The sequence below is a fragment of the Cottoperca gobio genome, chromosome 10, assembly GCF_900634415.1.
Source record: "Cottoperca gobio chromosome 10, fCotGob3.1, whole genome shotgun sequence".
In the NCBI taxonomy this organism is placed as follows: domain Eukaryota; kingdom Metazoa; phylum Chordata; class Actinopteri; order Perciformes; family Bovichtidae; genus Cottoperca; species Cottoperca gobio.
The window spans coordinates 1,882,583-1,909,864 of NC_041364.1; the positions used below are offsets into that span (position 1 = coordinate 1,882,583).

Here is a 27,282-nt window from a genome sequence, read left to right on the forward strand (position 1 = left end):
ACATCACTGTCCTCAGGACATCACTGTCCTCAGGACACCAGCAGACATCACTGTCCTCAGGACACCAACAGACATCACTGTCCTCAGGACACCAACATACATCACTGTCCTCAGGACACCAACAGACATCACTGTCCTCAGGACACCAACAGACATCACTGTCCTCAGGACACCAACAGACATCGCTGTCCTCAGGACACCGGCAGACATCGCTGTCCTCAGGACACCAGCAGACATCACTGTCCTCAGGACACCAGCAGACATCACTGTCCTCAGGACACCAACAGACATCACTGTCCTCAGGACACCACTGTCTTCAGGACACCAGCAGACATCACTGTCCTCAGGACACCAGCAGACATCACTGTCCTCAGGACACCAGCAGACATCACTGTCCTCAGGACACCAGCAGACATCACTGTCCTCAGGACACCAACAGACATCACTGTCCTCAGGACACCACTGTCCTCAGGACACCAGCAGACATCACTGTCCTCAGGACACCAACAGACATCACTGTCCTCAGGACACCACTGTCCTCAGGACACCAGCAGACATCACTGTCCTCAGGACACCAACAGACATCACTGTCCTCAGGACACCAGCAGACATCACTGTCCTCAGGACACCAACAGACATCACTGTCCTCAGGACACCAACATACATCACTGTCCTCAGGACACCAACAGACATCACTGTCCTCAGGACACCAGCAGACATCACTGTCCTCAGGACACCAACAGACATCACTGTCCTCAGGACACCACTGTCCTCAGGACACCAGCAGACATCACTGTCCTCAGGACACCAGCAGACATCACTGTCCTCAGGACACCAACAGACATCACTGTCCTCAGGACACCAGCAGACATCACTGTCCTCAGGACACCAGCAGACATCACTGTCCTCAGGACACCAACAGACATCACTGTCCTCAGGACACCAACAGACATCACTGTCCTCAGGACACCAGCAGACATCACTGTCCTCAGGACACCAACAGACATCACTGTCCTCAGGACACCACTGTCCTCAGGACACCAGCAGACATCACTGTCCTCAGGACACCAACAGACATCACTGTCCTCAGGACACCAACAGACATCACTGTCCTCAGGACACCAGCAGACATCATTGTCCTCAGGACACCAGCAGACATCACTGTCCTCAGGACACCAACAGACATCACTGTCCTCAGGACACCAGCAGACATCACTGTCCTCAGGACACCAGCAGACATCACTGTCCTCAGGACACCAACAGACATCACTGTCCTCAGGACACCAGCAGACATCACTGTCCTCAGGACACCAACAGACATTACTGTCCTCAGGACACCAACAGACATCACTGTCCTCAGGACACCAGCAGACATCACTGTCCTCAGGACACCAACAGACATCACTGTCCTCAGGACACCACTGTCCTCAGGACACCAGCAGACATCACTGTCCTCAGGACACCAACAGACATCACTGTCCTCAGGACACCACTGTCCTCAGGACACCAGCAGACATCACTGTCCTCAGGACACCAACAGACATCACTGTCCTCAGGACACCAGCAGACATCACTGTCCTCAGGACACCAGCAGACATCACTGTCCTCAGGACACCGACAGACATCACTGTCCTCAGGACATCACTGTCCTCAGGACACCAGCAGACATCACTGTCCTCAGGACACCAACAGACATCACTGTCCTCAGGACACCAACATACATCACTGTCCTCAGGACACCAACAGACATCACTGTCCTCAGGACACCAACAGACATCACTGTCCTCAGGACACCAACAGACATCGCTGTCCTCAGGACACCGGCAGACATCGCTGTCCTCAGGACACCAGCAGACATCACTGTCCTCAGGACACCAGCAGACATCACTGTCCTCAGGACACCAACAGACATCACTGTCCTCAGGACACCACTGTCTTCAGGACACCAGCAGACATCACTGTCCTCAGGACACCAGCAGACATCACTGTCCTCAGGACACCAGCAGACATCACTGTCCTCAGGACACCAGCAGACATCACTGTCCTCAGGACACCAACAGACATCACTGTCCTCAGGACACCACTGTCCTCAGGACACCAGCAGACATCACTGTCCTCAGGACACCAACAGACATCACTGTCCTCAGGACACCACTGTCCTCAGGACACCAGCAGACATCACTGTCCTCAGGACACCAACAGACATCACTGTCCTCAGGACACCAGCAGACATCACTGTCCTCAGGACACCAACAGACATCACTGTCCTCAGGACACCAACATACATCACTGTCCTCAGGACACCAACAGACATCACTGTCCTCAGGACACCAGCAGACATCACTGTCCTCAGGACACCAACAGACATCACTGTCCTCAGGACACCACTGTCCTCAGGACACCAGCAGACATCACTGTCCTCAGGACACCAGCAGACATCACTGTCCTCAGGACACCAACAGACATCACTGTCCTCAGGACACCAGCAGACATCACTGTCCTCAGGACACCAGCAGACATCACTGTCCTCAGGACACCAACAGACATCACTGTCCTCAGGACACCAACAGACATCACTGTCCTCAGGACACCAGCAGACATCACTGTCCTCAGGACACCAACAGACATCACTGTCCTCAGGACACCACTGTCCTCAGGACACCAGCAGACATCACTGTCCTCAGGACACCAACAGACATCACTGTCCTCAGGACACCAACAGACATCACTGTCCTCAGGACACCAGCAGACATCATTGTCCTCAGGACACCAGCAGACATCACTGTCCTCAGGACACCAACAGACATCACTGTCCTCAGGACACCAGCAGACATCACTGTCCTCAGGACACCAGCAGACATCACTGTCCTCAGGACACCAACAGACATCACTGTCCTCAGGACACCAGCAGACATCACTGTCCTCAGGACACCAACAGACATTACTGTCCTCAGGACACCAACAGACATCACTGTCCTCAGGACACCAGCAGACATCACTGTCCTCAGGACACCAACAGACATCACTGTCCTCAGGACACCACTGTCCTCAGGACACCAGCAGACATCACTGTCCTCAGGACACCAACAGACATCACTGTCCTCAGGACACCACTGTCCTCAGGACACCAGCAGACATCACTGTCCTCAGGACACCAACAGACATCACTGTCCTCAGGACACCAGCAGACATCACTGTCCTCAGGACACCAGCAGACATCACTGTCCTCAGGACACCGACAGACATCACTGTCCTCAGGACATCACTGTCCTCAGGACACCAGCAGACATCACTGTCCTCAGGACACCAACAGACATCACTGTCCTCAGGACACCAACATACATCACTGTCCTCAGGACACCAACAGACATCACTGTCCTCAGGACACCAACAGACATCACTGTCCTCAGGACACCAACAGACATCGCTGTCCTCAGGACACCGGCAGACATCGCTGTCCTCAGGACACCAGCAGACATCACTGTCCTCAGGACACCAGCAGACATCACTGTCCTCAGGACACCAACAGACATCACTGTCCTCAGGACACCACTGTCTTCAGGACACCAGCAGACATCACTGTCCTCAGGACACCAGCAGACATCACTGTCCTCAGGACACCAGCAGACATCACTGTCCTCAGGACACCAGCAGACATCACTGTCCTCAGGACACCAACAGCCATCACTGTCCTCAGGACACCACTGTCCTCAGGACACCAGCAGACATCACTGTCCTCAGGACACCAACAGACATCACTGTCCTCAGGACACCACTGTCCTCAGGACACCAGCAGACATCACTGTCCTCAGGACACCAACAGACATCACTGTCCTCAGGACACCAGCAGACATCACTGTCCTCAGGACACCAACAGACATCACTGTCCTCAGGACACCAACATACATCACTGTCCTCAGGACACCAACAGACATCACTGTCCTCAGGACACCAGCAGACATCACTGTCCTCAGGACACCAACAGACATCACTGTCCTCAGGACACCACTGTCCTCAGGACACCAGCAGACATCACTGTCCTCAGGACACCAGCAGACATCACTGTCCTCAGGACACCAACAGACATCACTGTCCTCAGGACACCAGCAGACATCACTGTCCTCAGGACACCAGCAGACATCACTGTCCTCAGGACACCAACAGACATCACTGTCCTCAGGACACCAACAGACATCACTGTCCTCAGGACACCAGCAGACATCACTGTCCTCAGGACACCCAACAGACATCACTGTCCTCAGGACACCACTGTCCTCAGGACACCAGCAGACATCACTGTCCTCAGGACACCAACAGACATCACTGTCCTCAGGACACCAACAGACATCACTGTCCTCAGGACACCAGCAGACATCACTGTCCTCAGGACACCAGCAGACATCACTGTCCTCAGGACACCAACAGACATCACTGTCCTCAGGACACCAGCAGACATCACTGTCCTCAGGACACCAGCAGACATCACTGTCCTCAGGACACCAACAGACATCACTGTCCTCAGGACACCAGCAGACATCACTGTCCTCAGGACACCAACAGACATTACTGTCCTCAGGACACCAACAGACATCACTGTCCTCAGGACACCAGCAGACATCACTGTCCTCAGGACACCAACAGACATCACTGTCCTCAGGACACCACTGTCCTCAGGACACCAGCAGACATCACTGTCCTCAGGACACCAACAGACATCACTGTCCTCAGGACACCACTGTCCTCAGGAACACCAGCAGACATCACTGTCCTCAGGACACCACTGTCCTCAGGACACCAGCAGACATCACTGTCCTCAGGACACCAACAGACATCACTGTCCTCAGGACACCAGCAGACATCACTGTCCTCAGGACACCAACAGACATCACTGTCCTCAGGACACCAACAGACATCACTGTCCTCAGGACACCAGCAGACATCACTGTCCTCAGGACACCAGCAGACATCACTGTCCTCAGGACACCAACAGACATCACTGTCCTCAGGACACCACTGTCCTCAGGACACCAGCAGACATCACTGTCCTCAGGACACCAGCAGACATCACTGTCCTCAGGACACCAACAGACACCACTGTCCTCAGGACACCAGCAGACATCACTGTCCTCAGGACACCAGCAGACATCACTGTCCTCAGGACACCACTGTCCTCAGGACACCAGCAGACATCACTGTCCTCAGGACACCAACAGACATCACTGTCCTCAGGACACCAGCAGACATCACTGTCCTCAGGACACCAGCAGACATCACTGTCCTCAGGACACCAGCAGACATCACTGTCCTCAGGACACCAGCAGACATCACTGTCCTCAGGACACCAACAGACATCACTGTCCTCAGGACACCACTGTCCTCAGGACACCAGCAGACATCACTGTCCTCAGGACACCAACAGACATCACTGTCCTCAGGACACCACTGTCCTCAGGACACCAGCAGACATCACTGTCCTCAGGACACCAACAGACATCACTGTCCTCAGGACACCAGCAGACATCACTGTCCTCAGGACACCAACAGACATCACTGTCCTCAGGACACCAACATACATCACTGTCCTCAGGACACCAACAGACATCACTGTCCTCAGGACACCAGCAGACATCACTGTCCTCAGGACACCAACAGACATCACTGTCCTCAGGACACCACTGTCCTCAGGACACCAGCAGACATCACTGTCCTCAGGACACCAGCAGACATCACTGTCCTCAGGACACCAACAGACATCACTGTCCTCAGGACACCACTGTCCTCAGGACACCAGCAGACATCACTGTCCTCAGGACACCAACAGACATCACTGTCCTCAGGACACCAGCAGACATCACTGTCCTCAGGACACCAACAGACATTACTGTCCTCAGGACACCAACAGACATCACTGTCCTCAGGACACCAGCAGACATCACTGTCCTCAGGACACCAACAGACATCACTGTCCTCAGGACACCACTGTCCTCAGGACACCAGCAGACATCACTGTCCTCAGGACACCAACAGACATCACTGTCCTCAGGACACCACTGTCCTCAGGACACCAGCAGACATCACTGTCCTCAGGACACCAACAGACATCACTGTCCTCAGGACACCACTGTCCTCAGGACACCAGCAGACATCACTGTCCTCAGGACACCAACAGACATCACTGTCCTCAGGACACCAGCAGACATCACTGTCCTCAGGACACCAGCAGACATCACTGTCCTCAGGACACCAACAGACATCACTGTCCTCAGGACACCACTGTCCTCAGGACACCAGCAGACATCACTGTCCTCAGGACACCAGCAGACATCACTGTCCTCAGGACACCAACAGACACCACTGTCCTCAGGACACCAGCAGACATCACTGTCCTCAGGACACCAACAGACATCACTGTCCTCAGGACACCACTGTCCTCAGGACACCAGCAGACATCACTGTCCTCAGGACACCAACAGACATCACTGTCCTCAGGACACCAACAGGTCCACATGTCAGGGATCAGATTACTGCTGCTATCATTCAAACAGCTGGACAGGACAGTGTGTTGGAGAGACAGCAGATGCTCCTGCTCCCAGTCACTGTAAAGGCTTATTTCACATGTACATTACAACACACACACACACACACACACACACACACACACACACACACACACACACACACAAATACACACACAGACACACAGTCACACAGACACACACACACACACACACAGACACACACATACACACACAGAGACAGACACACACAGACACACAGACAGACACACACTCACACATACACACACATACACAAATACACACACAGACACACACTCACACAGACACACACACACACAGACACACACACACACACAGACACACACACACACAGACACACACACACACACACACACAGACACACACACACAGACACACACACACACACACACACACACACACACACACACACACACACACACACTCACGTCTCAGCATATACATGATCAATACATCCTGAATCACACATTTGGCTCTTTGCTGTTAACATTTGACAGAAGCTTTAACTATAAGCTTTTTCTTTTTTCTGATATATTTAGTTTTCCAAAAGATACTTCTCTTCACTTGTTAAGGGCTTTATAATATAAACGGATTATAGATCTTAAATGACATATTTAGGTGTTGAATTGAATGTACCTAATTGAGTGACTATGATTGTATGTGTGAAGGAAGCCTTTATACTGCCGTGAGGCTGCTTTGAGTTTCTCTCGGCAGTTAGATATTAATTAGTGTTTGTTGCTGATTTAAGTGGATCACTGGAGCAGTCGCTGATTAAACTATAATGAAACATATTCATTCATATGCAGGAGCGGTGGTCAAACCTTTTATTCAACTCCAGTTTCTAATTACAGTCCTTACATACTTACATACTTACATACTTACATACTTACATACTTACATACTTACATAGTACATACCTAAAGCATCAATCAATATTTATCATAATCACATCACAAATGAATGCTGCTGTTTCTGCTGAGTGTGTGAACGTGCAGTAAAACCACGTTCTGGCGTAGTGGGGATGTAAACACCAGCTGCCGTGCGTGCGTGCGTGCGTGCGTGCGTGCGTGTGTGCGTGCGTGCACAAGTTCTATATGCTGGTGTCACCCTGATGTGCTGCGAGTGTGTTTTATGTGTTGAAATGTTTGTTTCTGACTGTTCTTGTGTGCATGTGTGTGCATGTGCGTGCATGTGTGTGCATGTGTGTGTGTGTGTTCATGTGTGTGCATGTGTGTTCATGTGTGTGCATGTGTGTTCATGTGTGTGCATGTGTGTGCATGTGTGTGCATGCCCACTCCTTCGTGCTCCTCACAGGCCACAGGTCTCTTAATGTCACGCAGAACAAACATCAAACATGGGTTTTAAAACCCAGAAGATGTGAACGCACGTGGAAACAAGTGTTTACAGTCAGACGACAAAGTGTAGCTTCTTCATCCTGACGCTTTCATGAAACATCCGGCATGTTTCAAGATTCCACTGATGCGTTGACTCTTCACAGTGAAATACTGACACGCGCTTCCATGAAATATCTCGTGCCTCTTTATTATGATATGATATTAGTCGTGGCTCTTCTGCGCTGCATGGCCTCTAGTGCGTTCGGGTTCCTCGTGCTGTGACTTAGAGGAATTATACATCAAGTATTTTGTGATGTTTTAGCGAATCACAAATGCTTGTCATGTTTGTGTGAGACCACAGATGCTGTGAGACGTAGCGCTGCACAGACGTGTGTTGCTGATGTGATACAGTAGGTTAGTGTCATTTAAGATGCATTCAAATGAACTCATGTCACCGTTTGAGGTATTAGTGATAAATACATGGCTGACAGTGTCCACAGTCACATGATGTATTTAATAAGTACACAAATGTGTTATCAGCAGCGTAAGAAGCACGTAGAGGTGTTAAAATACTATATATATCAAAGTGTAATGAATCTGGGAGGAGTATGAAGTTGGACAAACTGGATGTATATTATGTCTCACTTCCCACCACTGCAAATGAACTGCATCTCATGAAGCCAGACAACCAAACCGCCCGTTAGCCACAAGAGATAATGAATATGAGATGCAGCCATGTGGAAATAAAAAGGTACATTTTCTATTTTGAGGAAAAATGTCATGTGTACTTTTCTTTAGGGACAAAATTATCATAACATAAAAGTCATAACTTTTGGTATTTTGCTAATAATATTCAGTCATTAACTCTGACCTTAATATTTTATGCCACATTAAGTTATTTTAATATATTAAGTACATACAGGAGTCAAAGAAGTTTTAATTATTTCATAAACATCAGTTTATTTATACTCTGAGTTTTGACATTTGAGATGGTTATTTATGAAGTTTTATTTATGTAACAAAAGAAAAAGCACAATACATGTATGTTAGTTCCGCAGTGTTTATAGAAGTAGACATGCTTTCTTACTTTCCTTTGTTTACAACAATCGTAACATCAATAATCATTTATTTCAAATATCCAAATTCTGGGTTTGAGAAGTGAACGATAATCGTACGTGAGCAAGGCAGTAAACCACCAACCTCTAGAAGCTGCTCGGACAAGCACACACACACACACACACACACACACACACACACACACACACACACACACACACACAGGATATCTCCTCATTCCAGTCATGTAAGCAATTTGTTGAGGAATGGTTTGTTGTAGGCGTCAGTCATCCAGAAATAATCAAAACTCTGATCCACTGAGAGCCAGCAGTACACTGATCTCATTCACACGCACACACACACGCACACACACACACACACACACACACACACACACACACCCTGACCCTTTGTACCTTGAAGCCACTCGACATGTGTTTTGAGTGCAGGATCTTCTTGAGGAACAATCCTTGTTGAAGGAAACAGCTCAGATGCTCATGTTGTGATATGAGTGTGTGTGTCCACACATGTGTTCCTTGTTGGCTTCCCTTGTTGGCCTGCCTGCGTCCTTCCCCCTCACGCCTCAGTGCTGCTCGACTCTGCAGGTCAGATCCGTGAACAGCCGTCTGAGAGGACAAGAAACGGCCACCATAGCTTCCAGTAAAAGCTGCTTCATGCTGTAACCTGAGCCAGCGTCAGAGGAACATGTTGCAGGAAAGTGAGGGGAGAAGGTATATTGTATTACCACAGAGGATATATATTATGTGTTGTTTCAGCATGTCTGATATCATTATGGTAATATGCAAAGCTCATACATCAGCAGTGTTAATAGAGAACATGTTGGATGTGACTGTGTAGCTGAGAGGATTACTTTGCTGATGTTCAACCGGCTGTAAGTAAGTAATCCTTGAAGCGGACATTTAGTCACAATATAATATTTGTAACATACTGAATCCTTCGTGTCAATCATGTTGACGGTGTAGCATCCCTACTATCAGCAACAGGTCTATTTAAGCTGTTTTCTCACAGAGATAGCGCAGGTCCAGCACCTGTGCTGCACTTTGATTTGTGGAGGACGGGAGTCTAATTGAGCCTGCCCCGTGGGCACACAGGTTGACACCCTCTTATCAAGGAGGAAGAGAAGGAAGGAAAAGACACAAGACAACAGGCTGAGCATCCATCTTCATACTGCCCTGGTATGAACCGGAGAGGCCTCGGCAGGGTTATGACAGACACCCTCCCTCCCCCTGCCCCTCTCTCTGAAACTAAGCCTGAAATTGCAGCTCCGCTCTGCCACCTAATCCCACCGAGTCAGCGGGGGAACTGGCCGCCGCTTCATATAAAGGGAAGATGGTGGAGAAGACGTTTACATGCTGGTTAGCAGATTAGCTGTGATCCAGAGTCAGAAGAGTGCAGACTGCTGCGAACACTCACCTGACTGTCTCGTGTGTTAGTGACTGCACACCGAGACCTCATTGTTGCTGAGGCACTTTTAAACTACCATCCAGGGAGTTCATCTCCGGTTTGTTCACGTGTGGTCTCAGTTTGTTGCACTGGAACATCTTCTGCATCCAATTAAAATGTTTAAACAATAACGTATGTTCATCTCTGTAAATGAGCGACGTTATCTTTCTCGTGCGCTTCCCTGAAGTGCACCGAGGACGCAGCCTTCAAAGTGTAGGCCGTCGCACTCTGCAGACTCAACAAACAGCACGTACTCGCTGCTTCTACACTAACAGTCGTTCCTGTGCAGTTCTCAGAGTTGGTTTGATATTGCAAGTTCTATTCAATATCATCCGTATAAGAAATATTGATTCATGCTGCTTTAAAGTCACACATTTCAAAACAACGTTACCTTTCGTGTCAGCTGCTTTGGGTTTTGATGCTAGCTTTGTGCAAAGTTTGGAGAAAAGTTTCCAAACTTGTGTTTGCCGGCTTCACGTTTCTCATTAACCTCCACTGCTCTGACCGTACATGAAATGTGCTCTGTCACCGTGGAAACAACAAGATCGTTCCTTCAGCTTTCCTTCGCCTCTCGCTGTGTTTCCCGCTGCAGATTGAGTTACTTTGGCCTCGGCTGAACGTCTCTGAGCTCTCCCTGATGCTTCGTGACGTGTCGTCAAAGCGGCCTCGTCGAGCAGGAGAGGGAGAAAAGTAGCCGGCAAGACTAAAGCCCATGAAAGGCCAACTGTGTGATTCCTTCCGTAGACCTGGAGTCAGCAGGGGGGCGTTAGCGCTGAGCGGCTGTACACTTTAAGCTTTGAATGTTTGGACTCTGGAGTTCTGATCAACATGTTTGTTTGTGGATCGTACGCCCAAGTTTTATTTCTATTTCTTTCTTTTGTCTGGAAAGAATGTGTGCAAATGTCACGACTTTGAACTTTCCTCACGGGCCCAAACATAGCAGATTAAATCTCCTTGTATTAGATGATCTTGGCTTCTCCTTGTCCTCTCTGTGCCCTCTCTTCCCAAATACCCCGTAACAGAAAACCTTTCTTAGTCCCCCTGCAATTGAGGTGATGACACACACACCAACTGTAATTAGTTTTACTCTGAGGACTCATGATGCTTTCGCTTACCTGTGCACATTTCTGGATCTTCAGGTTAGAAGCAATTCTTCCTCCAAGGTCAGAGAAGTGCAAATCATTTCTTTTTTTGGAAAGTCTCTGAAAGTCATGCTGCTGCTGCCAACATGCATATTTCTCTTTTTTTGTTGCTGAGCTACAAGCAAACTTTCCTCGTGGGTGTAAACTTTGAATAATTTTTGTATAATATTATCTTCTTCCTTTCAATCCTGTTTGCTCTATGCTGTGTAATCGCTTTTCTATTCAAATTCCACTCTATTGTGTTCATCTCATATTTATATCCTTCTTCCTCTGCTCCTCCTCCACTCCTATCACTTCTATCCTCCGCCTTCTCCTCCTTCTCCGCCTTCTCCTCCTTCCTCTCCTTCTCCTCCTTCTCCTCCTTCTCCTCCTTCCCCTCCTTCTCCTCCTTCCTCTCCTTCTCCTCCTTCCTCTCCTTCCTCTCCTTCTCCTCCTTCCTCTCCTTCCTCCTTCTCCTCCTCGAGTGGCCACTTGTTGTTCTTGTTGACCTGGACAGAAACAGACCAGGAGCAGAAAGACAGGAGAGGAAAAGGCTTCCTGATTGTAACGATCAATCATTGCACTCCAGACAGAAAGACTGTGAGTGGGATCATCAGAAGAAGTGTAGTGGGGGGGGGGGGGCGAGTATGTGATTAGAGGGATTGAAGAGAGGGTGAGAGACCGAGAGTGGTCATCAAGAGAGAGCGAGTGGGGGGAAGTTTGCTGATGAAGTGGAAGATTGGATCACTTGTTGAGAAACTGTGTGAGAAAAAAAAAACATGCATTCACACTTCGGCAATTACACATTTCTCCTGTCATGGTTGTTTGGTGACGGAGACTTTTGGCTTGTAAATCACTAAACCTGGCCCCCAAAAGATCTGTTTTTTGGTCATTTTCTTTCACAAAAGATTGAAAACTAATTAATCCAAACAATTGAATCGTATACTGAAGCCCAAGCCCGGCTTTCAGTAACACCTGAAGTAGATGAAGTTGTATTTGGAGAGGAAATGTCCTCCGGTTTGAATGTTATCAGCTGATTTAATGGGTGTTATCAGCCACTGGTAGGTGTAATCATCTATTCACACCATCAATCACCAAAAGAAGGAAAACAAGAAGACGACACCAACTTCTATACGCAGTATGAAGAGGAAGAAAGTGCAGGAGGGGTGGAGCTGGGATGTTTGGTTCACTAACCACCAGCTGTTCCTAACCCTAACTAATCAGTGTTGAAGCCTTTGTTCGTGTTCAAAACATTACATTTTATTCAGTTTCATAATGTGTTATAACGTGTTTCACTGCAGTGTTCACCGAGCTGACGTATTAGGATGGTAGCAATACCCACTGATAACACCCGTTTAACATAACTTATAAAATATCTATCTATCTCTTTGGCTTTTTGAAAAATTTAAATCTATTTATTCTTATATTGTATTCAAAGTTTGAAGAGCTGGCTTTGTCTAAACATGCTGCAAATGTTCTCTTTTGTGAGGTGAAACTTTATCTCCTCGTTGTATTCATCCTCTGTAAGTTAACTTTTGTAAATCTCTCTAAGAGCACGATCTTATCTTGTTTTTATACAATGCACATCTCCTTCATACGCTCACCACACAAAGCGAGGACAAGTTCTTCACCGTGTCAGAGGTTAAGTGTCGGGTGAATGCAGCGTAAGTGTAAAGTCTGTTTCCATCCTTTTTAAACATGAGACCGTTTCTGACATCGAGTGTCGTGCACCTCCCAGTCAACCTGTGCAGATTTCCAGGAAGGGAGTTTGGTTTGTGGCTTTTAATCTCACAAGGAAGTGATTGAACATTTTCTATCGATGACTCATTAATTCCACAGAAACCAGCTCAACCTTTGTATTTTTATCTTTTGTCAATTTAGATTGTCGACCATCTGGTGTGAATATGTCTCTTATAAGGTGACGTTCGATGTCAGCTTTCCTTACGTATTAATATGTATTCATGTATTTAAGTTTCTTGTCGAATCGAGCCCAGAAGTGTGAAACACATGTCAGTACTGTGCCAACTACATATTTAAAAGTTATTTTCACCGCCTCCATTAAGAGATCTTCTCGTTCCTTTCCCACGACATCAGACGTCAAGATGAACGTTCGCCACATTGCTGCCCAGAACATGTAGAAATGTTTAGTCTGCTTGTAATCCGGCCTTCTGCCTCGCTCTCCGCCGGCCTCATTAAACAAATCTCCATCCTGTCTCTCCCGCTCTGCCAGTCGTCCTGTTGGCTCAGCTGTGGACAAACAACACCGCAGATAAACACAGAATGGATGTGGCCACATGTCCCGCTCCAAATTTATATTTGATCCAAATATAAAAATGAAAGAAATGCTCCACACGCAGTTTGCAGTGTTCTGCATGTTGTTATACGTGTTTCTATAAGTTTCCTCAGTGATTCTTCTGCATGCTTTCATGTAAAGACTTTGTGCTTTTTAACGAGGCTTCTTCTGTAACATTTCATCCTTTCTTCTCACTCATAAATTATTATGGAAATTACAGCTTTAAGCTTTCATCTGGTTTACTTTTCCCTGCATATCATCTATATTAATGGCTTTTTATAAAGATATAGCCTGGATGAGAGATGTTGGACTTTCATAATGTTCCTTCTCAGTCATGAATTATTACATTAGTTAGATCTTTAAACTTCCATCTGGTTGTAAAACAGATGCAGCTTGGTTACACATTCCTGCAGCCCATTCATATCATCTCATTCACTCATGGGAGATGATGTAAAGGATTTAAATAGTTATTTCATGATAACAATAATCAAATCAAATCAAATGTATTTATACAGCCCAATATCACAAATTATACATTTGTCTCAGTGTTCTTTACAAACTGTACAGGATACGACACCCTCTGTCCTTAGACCCTCTGTCCTTAGACCCTCTGTCCTTAGACCCTCTGTCCTTACACCCTCTGTCCTCAGACCCTCTGTCCTTAGACCCTCTGTCTTTAGACCCTCTGTCCTCAGATCCTCTGTCCTTAGACCCTCTGTCCTTACACCCTCTGTCCTCAGACCCTCTGTCCTCAGACCCTCTGTCCTTACACCCTCTGTGCTTAGACCCTCTGTCCTTACACCCTCTGTCCTCAGACCCTCTGTCCTCAGACCCTCTGTCCTTAGACCCTCTGTCCTTAGACCCTCTGTCCTCAGACCCTCTGTCCTCAGACCCTCTGTCCTTAGACCCTCTGTCTTTAGACCCTCTGTCCTCAGATCCTCTGTCCTTAGACCCTCTGTCCTTACACCCTCTGTCCTCAGACCCTCTGTCCTCAGACCCTCTGTCCTTACACCCTCTGTGCTTAGACCCTCTGTCCTTACACCCTCTGTCCTCAGACCCTCTGTCCTCAGACCCTCTGTCCTTAGACCCTCTGTCTTTAGACCCTCTGTCTTTAGACCCTCTGTGCTTAGACCCTCGCATCGCACAAGGAAAAACTTGTCCCAGGACGGACAGACGTGCAATAGATGTCGTGTGTACAGGATAAACAACATAGTACAAATACAACATTTGACAGAAATGATGTTGTGTTGAAAAAGAGAAAGTTTGGATGAATCCAGGAAAATGTCAAAAAGGCTTCCCGGTGTCCAGCAGGACCAGGGCAGCAGGCGCAGCCACGATTCATGATCCTGACGTAAACTTTATCAGAGGCAACCTGCCACATGAGACACAGAAACTCCGGGGATGATGCCCCGGATGGTGAGTTAGTAACATACATTTACATAAATGCATACAGATAGAGAGGGAGGGGAAGAGAGGGAGGGGAGGAGAGAGGGAGAGAAGGAAGAGAGCAGGGAGGTGTCCCCCGGCAGTCTAAGCCTATAGCAGCATAACTAGGGGCTGATCCAGGGCAAACCTGAGCCAGCCCTAACTATAAGCTTTATCAAAAAGGAAAGTCTTTATCCTACTCTTAAATGTGGAGAGTGTGTCTGCCTCCCGAACACAAACTGGAAGCTGGTTCCACTGGAGAGGAGCTTGATGGCTGATGAAATAAGTGGGAAATAAATCATTTGTTGCTTCAAACCACGTCCACCTTCTCCGAATCCAGCGATAAATATATGAAGACGTGATGTCTCATAAATAAACAATCTTAAACAAATATTGTCGCCGTCCAAAATGTCAGCTTTTCTTTTTTTTGTTGCTCAAGACAAAGCAGAATTGATTTAAGAAGAGTTTTAAGGCCTTCAGTTTATAAGGCTGATGCAAACCCTCAACTTCTTGCAGCCCGATGAAGGTCTAAGGACCGATTCATTGTGTCACTAATACATTTCAGTGCAAGTCAACGACAGCGTGCAGGATTCCCTTTCCTCACCCTCATCCTTGGTACTCCATGTGTTGGGCTGTCACACGGCTTCACAGATGGCAGCATCATTCAAACTCATTTCAGTGATGTGAAGCATGAAAGTCTAACTTTCCAACCGTAAAGATAAACGCCGCAAAACACCAACAGAACGCTAAAAGGTCCCTAACTCCCTGCCTGCAGGACATAGTTGATTTGTACATTTGAGTCAAATTACAGTTTAATTAGTTTGTACTCGATAGAGACTTACATGACTGAAAACTAACTGGGCTTTACTAAGTGAAAGATCTATAAAGAAAAGTCATCAATAATTCCCCCCAGGTCTCCTGTTTCCACCAAACAGCGTAAGCAGCGATATCGCCTCACTCGCTGAACCACAGTGAGACCAGCCGAGGGTTTTAACGCCGCAATGTGGCAGCAATTTTGGTTCTGCTCTGGTGAAGATCTGCAGCCTGTTTCCTTTTGAAAAGCTCTAAATGTTCGAGGCTGTCTGGAAGGTAAATTTCACGGGCAGTTTGGCAGCAGGAAGTTTCTTTGGTCAGGGTGTTTGTGTAAACAGCTCGTAATGGTTTTAGCCCGCGGTGAGGCCTCTGTGGTGCACATACACACACACACACACACAGGATCATTCAATGCATATATCCCCGTACACACATGCATACATGAATACTTGCATGTGTACCACAGACGTTCATTTTTCTCATTCTTCCCCTTTAGGAGTACGAACCCTTTGATTCCTGCAGTCTGCCTTTGAAGTTGTTCAGTTCCATTTTAAGCTACTTACATTGAAGTTAAATGCAAACAATTCCAAATTGATGACATTTTCAAATGTTAAAAAGTGAAAATCTCCCTGGCTGTTCTCATACCCTTTGTAGCTATACCTACAAAAAGTAGGCAATTGAGGAAAATTAAATGGTTACAACATATTACATATACACATCATTTTTCTCCCTCCAGGCAAGGAAACATTAGATTTTCTGCTTGATATGAATGCACCTGACCAGTGCTGCAAGCAGATTATCAGCTTTACGTTTCATTACTGGCTGTACACTACTGTATGCTACAGCTAATCTCTGTATGTCTGCAGACTTTCACATTAATTAACTTTTATATATAAATCTCTTGCTGGGCTGGTTCCTTCTTATCTCAGTACATACATGTGTAAAAAACAAATACATATGTCCTGAACTCTCACAGTATTGCACAGATGTTGGTCTCTAAGGTTAGAACAGTATAAAGCGTTTACATATACTGCCCCTTCTTCTTGGAATAATATACAGCAGGACCTGAAGTAAACGTGTAGAGTGAATACAAATGACGACCATTATGGCTGCCAAATGAGTTTATGTTGACTTTAATAGATGCACAGAGCTGTGTTGGCTGTTGTGCATTAATGTCACATCTAAATGAGTTTGTGCAACACTGATAGCCAGAACCAATTACAGTTCCATGTTGGACATATAGCATCAGTCTCTGTAGTCTCTGTGTCACATTCATCATCTGTGCTTTCTGCTAAATGCTTCTTTTGACAGATAATTGCTTGCTTGAACAAGTTAGTGTGATATAAAGCATCACAATGTGCTTATTGTCTTTGTGTTTTGTTTCATGTGACTCGTTCATTTCATGGCAGATAAAATTACAGTTGGTTGTTTTTCCTTCATGTTAACCTTGAGTTTCCACTTATCAGCGTCCTGTGAAAAACAAGTCAGCTAGATAGAACGTGTATTTCTCCTCAGCTTGTATTTGGATTGAGAACACATGAAGTGAGCGTAGATCCAGCCATGGTGAGTGAATCAGTGAAGCAGCTGCTACAATCTCAGCTGTACCATTAATGTCTCGTAACAAAGTCAACCTGCGGTCTGCTTTGACAACTTCTCCCGATCGCCCTCCTGTAACCCAGGCTGCGTGATCACTTTTCCAGTAAGCAGGGATCGGACTTTGTTGAGAAATGACTCACTTTCCATCAGGAGACTGTTATGAGGCTTTAACTGAGTTTATTATGCATTTACAAAAGACTATCAAGTCTGAACTGTTTGGCAGCGAATAGACTGGAGGAGAGCAACAGGTCTGATACTGATCCTAATGTTGGAAAATAAGCTTCTGCTGCTGAAGTTCAGTCTGTGTAACAGTGGTAAACGTCTGCTCTAGCTCATGTGGTTTGGAAGATCATTGGTTTTATTTGTAGATGAAGCTGAACTGCTGTTTCACCGTTGCTGCATCTCTCAAGACCTTTTCAGACTGAAGCAACAGCAGGTTCTTGCTCCCAGAGACCAGGATCTAGGACGTATGTGGCCTAAGGAAAGGCCAGCAAGAGAGCTGTATGTACTGTAACTGGTTCTTACTGTACTGTGTATCAAGGCTTGTCTGCAGTGTTGATACGATAGATGCAACCATAGCATTGTGAGAAAGCTGCTCAGTGACCTGTGGCCATCAGGACGACGTTTGATTGTTATCAGGCCGTTAAATGGTTATTAGTTGTTTGTGCTTCCTAAGCGGCCAAATCCACCAACCAGTAGACCAGAAGGTGCAGATCCAACGTCATAGGTTTAGAAACAAGATCATGTTTTGGTTTAAAATACGTTTTTTACGTAAATGACGTACGTTATGGACCTTTGCTAACACAGGCCACGTCACTTTAAAAAACTCAACATTGACTTGACAGTTGACGGTGAGTCCTTTGTTAGTTTGACCCATCCACCCTAAGCAGACTTTCTGTATTTATACTGTGAATAGTTGATAGTTCTAAACATGTGTAGCAGGTCCCTTCTAACCCATATCTATGACGCTGATAACCACTGATGTTCAATTTATCACAAAGGCTGCGACTAACAATCATTTTCATTAAAGTTTCGTCCTCTGTTTTCTCTCAGGTATTCTGTCCTTAACAATGGGAACCACACCGAGCAGAAGAAGAAGTCTCTGCACGCCAACACAGAGTCCCACGAGTCCTGCTTGTGACCAACAACGACTCCTCAGTCACATCTCCAATGACCTCGGCTCTGACACCGTCACCACAGAGACGATGGAAACACAGCGCAGCCTTCACAGAATCAGATGCTACAAACAAAAAAGGAGCCCCGATAGGACTTTAGGGATCCAGGGGAGGAATGTGCCATTGTCATGGGTGCATCTGGTTTTAAAGTTCAGCCAACACTCATCCTGTGTTCTTCAAAGGTGGCAGGCACCTGGTGGAACAAAACCAGTTCTCATGTCTCTCTGAGGCTGTTTCTGTTAGGCTGGTTCTCCCGTCTGCAGGCCCACAGAAGACTCACTGGATCAGAGCCAGTATGTGACTGTGATCCCATCAGCAGGCCCCCTGGTGGCTATCTGTGAAGTCCAGCTTGTCGTGCGGAGAACCGGCAGCTTCGGTGGAATGTGTAGGAGAAATTTCACAGCACGAGATGTGATTAATGACTGACTGGGAGTCGTGGAAGTGAAATATGTTGCCAAAGCTATTTGATATTACATACAGGGGACCTATTTCTGATTATGATATGATGCTCCCTGTTGTTTTCCAGTACAAAACCAGAGATAGATTTTAGAAGGTTGTTCCTTGTTGGAGAAATTAGTGTTTGAAATGAGTGTTATTCATGAAAAGAAGTTTAGAACAGTATTCCTTCTGCTGAACATCGAGTGTTTTAGCCTTGACAGCAGCTGAAGAACCTGTGTGTCTCTTATTTGCTAAATCCTCATTAAGCTGAAAGGAAGATGTGTTTGCAAGGCTTCGTTAAAACCCTGACCCTGACTGTCGAAGTGCATTATAACAGAGGCTGCTAGCTCACACTGCGTGCTCATGACTCCATGAGGCTCCGTCTCAAACATTGTTTTCCTTCTCGCAATAAGAAGTTTGAGGATCACAACACATAAAAGCTGCTCATGAATGATTCAACAGGCATTGAAATGGCGCATTATGTGCATGGTTGTGTGTGTGTGTGTGTGTGTGTGTGTGTGTGTGTGTGTGTGTGTGTGTGTGTGTGTGTGTGTGTGTGTGCGCGTCTGTATGTGTGTTTCCATGGTGATGCATTTCTTCATACGAGCGAGCTTCTGAGTGTGTATGTCCTCATGTGTGATGTTCGTATGTATGAAACCTTTTCCCATCATCCCGCGCTGTATTGCCCGCGCTTCATCTCGAGACGTCATTTATTCCCTCCGCCTCCGCCTCCGCTCACCTCGGAGTGTAAAGAATGTATCAGAAATATTTCCATTTGTGTGTTTCATGGAAACAAAGAACACTAAAGCCAACTGTTCACCTGTACCCACAATGCAATGCAATCATGTCCTTTTTTTATTCTTTTTGTTTTATCTCAGTCTTGAATACATACATACAACTGACACACCCTATCACGATTTATATTTTAACAAAGGATTAAATGACTTATATTATTTATATATATATATAATTATATTAATGGATCGCAGTGAGACACAAACTAATAATGAGCTCTACAGATTATTGTGGTATTACTGCACAGTATTTGGTTTAGTGGCCTCAGAGCTCTCGAGAAGCAGTTTTCAATGAGCACGCTCTAATGGACCCGCAGTGAACCTGCCCAGCTGTTGGGGAAGCTGCTGGGAAAGATGACTTCACACTGGAAGAGGTTGAACTCCAGAGGGAGGAATGTAGTCTGGTTAAGATACTTAGAGAAAGTAGTTCAATGTCAATGTACATGTGATATAAAAATATAACAAGATACAAAATAGTCACATGCCGGCAAAAGTGCCACTCAATTGATTTTGTTTCCAAAAACATATTTCACTCTTTAAGACCGTACGACCGACTTGGTCTGTTGTCTTACTCGTTTGTAACGTCCTCCTCCAATCTTAACAACTAAAACAGTTGCACCTTTATAAACCTGGTCACAATACAAACAATGAGCCAGTCAGAGCAGATTCAAATCACTTACAGGAACCTTTTATTAGTTAACCACACAAAAGATGCCACAAAGAAAATGCAAATATGAATGTAGTTGAACGACCAGCAAGCTCCTGCTAAATGTAGTTAAACTACTAGTTGAGTTATTATTATTCCCCAACACTGCTGCGCAGCAGCAAACAGCAGACAGAGCATCTGTTCAGAAGGATCGGAGCTGCTGGAGACCAAAGCAGATCCAACAGGAGAGTGAATGTCGGCGCTCTCGTCTGTTTGTGCAGCTCTTCTGCCCCTAGTGGTCGAAAGCAATCAGTGCAGCTTCAAACATCACTATCAAAAGTTTTATTCCAATTTGGAACTAATGTGGTTATAAATGTAAATTTGTGAGAAGTTAACATTTTAGAGGAATGCTATGATATAAAGATAAACAGTGAATGTTGTTTCTTCTAGATCAGGGGGGTCAAACTCATGTCAGTTCAGGGGCCACATGCAGCACAATGTGATCTCAAGTGGGCCGGACCAGTACCATCACAGCATGATAACCTGTAAATAACCACAACTCCACATGTTCCCTTCGTTTGAGTGCAAACAAGTACATTCTGAAGATGTTCAAACTTTATCTTTTTACAAAACATTATGAACAACCTGAAAGTTCTTAAGAATAAAAGGTGCAATTTCAACAATATTATCAGTTTATCATTTACACATGTGTGTTATAACTTACAGATCACAGTGTGTCTACAGAGGCAGAAAACATTTAGTCACAGGTATCTGGAACAGTATTTTACTTTATGATCAAAACAACACATTTAGTCACAGGTATCTGGAACAGTATTTTACTTTATGATCAAAACAACACATTTTTACACTTTGCAAAGTCATCCCGCGGGCCGGACTGGACCCTCTGATGGGCCTGTGTTGGCCCGCGGGCCGTATGTTTGACACCTCTGTTCTAGAGCCAAAGCAGCACAGCGGTGAACCTTAAGAAGAGTTGCATTGGAACAAACACAGCCCTCTCAAATCACTTGTTCAGATGAAAACACCGTTGAGCTGATTCACTGGCACAAAGAAAGCCACACAGCTCTCGACCGGAAACACCGGGCCGGCGAAGGTCATTACAAATCCTCCAGAGACGAGACCATTGACCCAGTTTAGCAAGTGACAGTTCAGAGGAAATATCCAATCTGACAAAATGACACCAGCTCTCATGTCACTCCAGATACATAAATATGAGCCTCACACAGCAGAGATCAGGCGGGATGTGTGAGAGGAGGATCAGATGTGCACTTCATTACAGTTAACCTCAATTCTTCACGTTCCAACATTGCAGACGGTGAAATCTCCACATGTGTGGCCAGAGGGTCGACATTAACCACTCACGCAAACTGATTCATCCAAAATCTATATTTCCAATATATATATTTATTTTAATTATTGTTATTAAAGGGATCATGTACAACATTCAACATAAACGTTGCCGATGACGTTGATGCACCAGCGTTAACGCAGAGATCATGTTCACCTGCAGGCAGCTGTTTATCGTGCAACACATGAATATGCATCAGACTCATTCACTTTGTGCAGGCTTGAACTGAATGTGAGAAGTTTCATCAGAAATGTGTCAAAGCGTCCGCGCAGCATCCAGCTCTCTGCTGACGGACGTGTCCGGAGATGGATTAGTAATAAACAGCCTGAGCACAATATGTAATACATTTCAAAATGGAAGTATTCATTCATAAAAATCATTTATATATATGTATATATGAAAACAATATCGATGTCTTCAATTGTGAATTATATTGACTCGCATTTCATTTGAAAAGTTAACCTAAAATGAGTTTGCTAGGTTAGGGTTAGGGTTAGGGTTAGGGTTAGTTCTTATCGTTCTTTGCCTTTAAAGCATACTGTGTGTGTTTGAAGCACTTAAAGCTCATTTAAGTGTTTCAATCCAGGACACTTAAAGTTCTTCTACTTCTGATCGCAGACAGTCCAACAACACTGTCCAAGCATGGACGACGGTTATCAGATGTCCAAATCTTTCCCCTTCTACCCACAATCCCTTGCGGTTTCAAGTTATTTCCTATAGATGATGTTCTTCCCCTCAGTGCTCCACAACATCTTGTTTCAAAGCATTTATAAAATGTGAGTAAAAGTCCACGCAGACAACCAGAAGAGTTTGTATCTCAGTCTACAGCAAAACAAATCACACAGTCTTCCATAACGTCAACATTTCAAGAGGAACTTGAAGATGCTTCGTGTCCCTGCTGAATGTTTGCGTCTGCTTCAGTTGTGTTGAATTCTCTGCATGAAACAAAAGACAGAACATTTTGAAATGTTATTAACTGATGAACAACTTTATACATTTCAACAAACAGTTCGACCTGGACATGTTTAATGAACTTATTAAAACCAACATGGGGAAGTGTTTTAGGTGCATTTGAATATTATTTATTTTCCAGTATATTTCTAATGTTCTCGAGATATCTAATAATAATAATAATAATAATAATAATAATAATGCATTTAATTTGACTTTACAACACATGTACACACAAGATGCAAAAGCAAAGATGGAGAGGAGTTATTTTAATATTAATATGATGTATCCCCATCACTTGCAAAAAACAAAATATGTAATAGCATTTATTTTTTCTTAGAATATAACGAAATGTTGATATTTATCTTATAGAAGCTCAATAATGGTGTATATATATATATGTATATATATATACATATATATGGGATATATATATATATATATATGGTGTATATTTTCATGAGGTAACTGTGAAACGTGTCGATTATGACGTAACAAATAAAGAATGGTCATTTTTCATGTAAATGGAGATTTCCTCAGAAAATGACTCGAAGCTCACGACATCATCCCAGGGTCTGTTTTTACTTTTCAAATGATACATCAAACCGGTTCCTATTGTCATGGGTGTTTGTGTGTCCTTGTGATGGACCTTAAGAAGAAGCCTTTGTGTCCTCACTCTGCAGAGTGAAGCCACAAACGTCTGTAAACACAACATATTAAACACGGAGACCTTTTCAATCCTAGGAAGTTGCAGATTCAGCCTTTTTTTTTATAAGCAATCACATGTTTTCAGCATCTTTAAACCCACAATTTTATTTTCAAACAAACATCTGTGTGTTGTTCCGTCAGTAGAAGAGGAGACGGTCTTTGTGGCTTGAGTGTCAAACTTTTCTTTTCTCTACTTTGCTGTTCAACAGCCGCCCAATTCCACGGCTGCAGTTTCCATGACATCCAAGCTTAATGTCAGGCAGTGTGTGTGTTTTCATTCTTGTGTGTGTGTGTGTGTGTGTGTGTGTGTGTGTGTGTGTGTGTGTGTGTGTGTGTGTGTGCGCGCTGTGTGGGAAGCTCCTCCACATTCTAAAATTAGGAAAGTCAATTTCGCCTACCTTTGTGAAATTTAATGAGCGTGTGAAGAAGATCAGTCCGATCGCGCTCGAGTTGGGAACCATCGACGATAAGAGATTAAAAGGGCGAGGAGAGAAACCCTGCTGCTGCAAACTGAAACTCTTTCAAGTAGAAACATATACTTTTCTCTTCACTAATTCAAAGAAACAGACCATTGGTCCACAGTTGGAGTCAGATGTAGTGAAACTCCTCGGCTCACTGCTGGTATGTGAGCCGGATGTTTCAGTGCTCCACACACATATAACACACAGCTATAATAAAACCTGGAGGTGAGCTGTGGTCCACTGGAAGAGTTGGATTCATTCAGCACTGCCACTAACACAGACCAACAGTCTGAAAGTCCCACTTCTTCTGCTTCTGATCCGGCTTCATTTGTGCCGGTTTGTTCAGGTCTTAAGTTCCATTAAGAATCTGTTGTTTCCCTCTTCACCGTGAGCAGAGTCTGTAGCCTTTAAAGCCTTTTGCCTCCGAAACATCTCATGGAACAGCGCTTATGTCCACAATAACATGTCTTTGTTTATTGGAAACTATTCCTGCAGTTGATGGTTCAATATTCCTCCAGCACGGTGGAGCTTCTCCAGAATAAACACCAACTTTCTGCTTCCATTCATTTTTGCACGTATAGTTCTGACTTTCTCAAGTGCTGGATTATAAACTTCCTGTAAGCGCAGCGGTGATGTCTGCCACTGAAGTTCTCAGCACAGCCTCTTTGCCTTTTTTATTTGCAAAATGTTTTTAATATCTTACCTGCCTTCTTCAATGCCAGTTGCAGAATTTGTCAGACGCGGCCACTGTCGGAGTACTTTGTGACACGTTTCCAGTGTGATACCACAGCTTGGACCTTTCTCAGTGAAGACCGATGTAAATGTGGAGCATCGCCATGTGTGCAACCTCCTGAGTTGTATTCCACGTCATTCCTGCTCTGTATCCATCTCCTTTTTAATTTATTCATTATTGTTTTGCAGCTTACAGCATGAATGTGTATATAAAGGAAAAAAACTCCCACAAACTGTCCAAAGGAGACAAAAAACAACTTTTATAAAACTCTTCAGTATTTATTTTGACAGAACAAAATGGGTATTTTCATGTATTAAGAACATAAAGAGCTTCTCTTTCAGGAGCTGAAATGTGTATGACTTGTTTTCTGTTGCTATGTGACAGTATCGATAAAGGCTAATTAAAGATTAAAGAGATGTTGATAATCCTGGTGTCGACTCTCTTTGTGACTCCGACGCTGATTAAAGCGTCATTAAAGCGTTCGCTTCGCTCAAAGGATTCCTGTTTCCTCGCCGAGCTAATCCAAGTTCTCTCCGCTTCCTCTTTTGTAAGTGAAACATTGAAGACTTGAGTCACTCAGGGAGATGAAGTGAGAAACTCCTGAAGATAAGGAACATAAAGGGTTTCTACTTAGGAGAGATCTGTGGCGATGAATGGAAGGAGCGATGCACACCATCGCAACAATCTCCCCCTTTGTCGACGTCATTATTTATCATTTCTGACGCTGTTCTCTGTGGAGCGAATGCTTAGCGCTTCTCTTTCATTAGTTTCATTGTACTGGTTTTGATTGACTGATTGATATCGATTTTTAAATCAATCAATCAGTAACATATTAATGGTTATTGGTCACTTATGAACTGCTGCAGAGGTATCAGGTTCACTCAGGTCTTCTTTAATTCACTGAGTGTTCTCACAAAACCTTGTGGGCCAAAGACAGACGTGCCAACGTGCGCACACTGGACTGCAGCGGGTGAAGCAACGTGTGAGTCTTTCATCCGTTCATCTGGATGTTTTGCCTTCAGTAGACAGGAGACAGTAGTGAGATGAAGGTCTCTGGCCAGACTTGAACCGGGGATGCTGTGATCAGCATCCTTCGACCTGCTGGATGCCACACAGCTCTGATTTATTCCACAAGGTCACAGAGCCTCAGTCCTGACGTGTGCAGTGATTTGAAGGAGACGTGTTCTAGACATCCCACTTTGGGTAAAAGCAGAATAGGGTGAATAATTTGGTTTTATATTGAGAAGAAAATAAGCTTAGTGCATGTGCAAAAATAGGCTTGGAGTCACAATTATGGCTCATAAATCAGAGCTGAAGAGTGAGCTGCTGCACGGCTGGTCTAGACAGCTGCAGTGGTTACTATAGAAGGAGGTCTGGTCTTCAGACGGACAGCTGAATGTGTCCACTCAACAGAACTGTTCCTTACACATTTATAGACATCAAACAACAGGTATGTTTTCTGTCTTCTCAAAGCCGTAGAAGTACCACAGCTAGAAATGTAATGTGAACCCTCGTCCTACCTCACCATCTTTAACATACGACTGGGGACCCCAACAAACAACCATCACAGCCAAATGTCAACGTTTTTATTATTACTTCTGTAATTAAAGGAAGAAGAGCACATGAGCAACGAGCGACAGAGGTGTGATAGTGATTCTTTAAATGAGGACATATTTTATCTGGGTCCCCCATAACCCCAATACATATTATACATATTGGCATTTTTAAAAAGCACTCATCAAAAGAGAAACGGAAAGCAAGGGTTTAAAGCCAATAGGGACAAATTGATCGACAAAGAAAGCACCTGTGAGATATGACAAAGTATACGTGTGGGGTCTGCGGGGGACGAGGGTTAAGGATGGAGTAAAGGTCAGGAGGTCATTCGTGTTGGAAGGCTTCATCCTTTTGGGAGGGACGTTGTGCTCGGCCGAGGACGCAGATGTTAGTGGCACTGAATTGGCACGCCTTTCTCCGAACTAGACGTCGAGCCAAAACACTTTCATGACAGATCCAAGGGAGTGAAAGTATCCGTGCTGCATGTCTCCCCCTCTCTCCCTCTTTCTCTCCACAGCTGTTCGATCAACTAAAAGCAAAAAGCAGTTCCTGCAGTTTGAAATAGTTTTCACTTTACTTCTGGAGGCAGTTAGAAAGTAAGAAAGGCAACATTATCTCCTGCATGGAATTAGTTCTCCAGCCATGTGAAGCAACACCAGAGCACTTCTATGGTATGTACATTTTCTTTAGATATATAAAGTCCTCATTTGCATTTACACACATCGTCCGTGACCCTTGCTGTGACCCAGTAGACCCTTCCCACACTGCAGGAGAGAATCTGTTTCCAGTGGAGATAT

The 27,282-nt window shown here is 45.1% G+C and overlaps 1 long non-coding RNA gene across 1 annotated transcript; it reads left to right on the forward strand.

The window, feature by feature from the left end:
- Positions 1-17,989: 17,989 nt before the first annotated feature.
- On the forward strand, positions 17,990-20,174 carry LOC115014721 (uncharacterized). The gene is made up of 2 exons (XR_003832932.1): positions 17,990-18,160; positions 18,713-20,174. It is a non-coding gene; the product is annotated as an uncharacterized LOC115014721 (long non-coding RNA).
- The last annotated feature ends 7,108 nt before the right edge of the window (positions 20,175-27,282 follow it).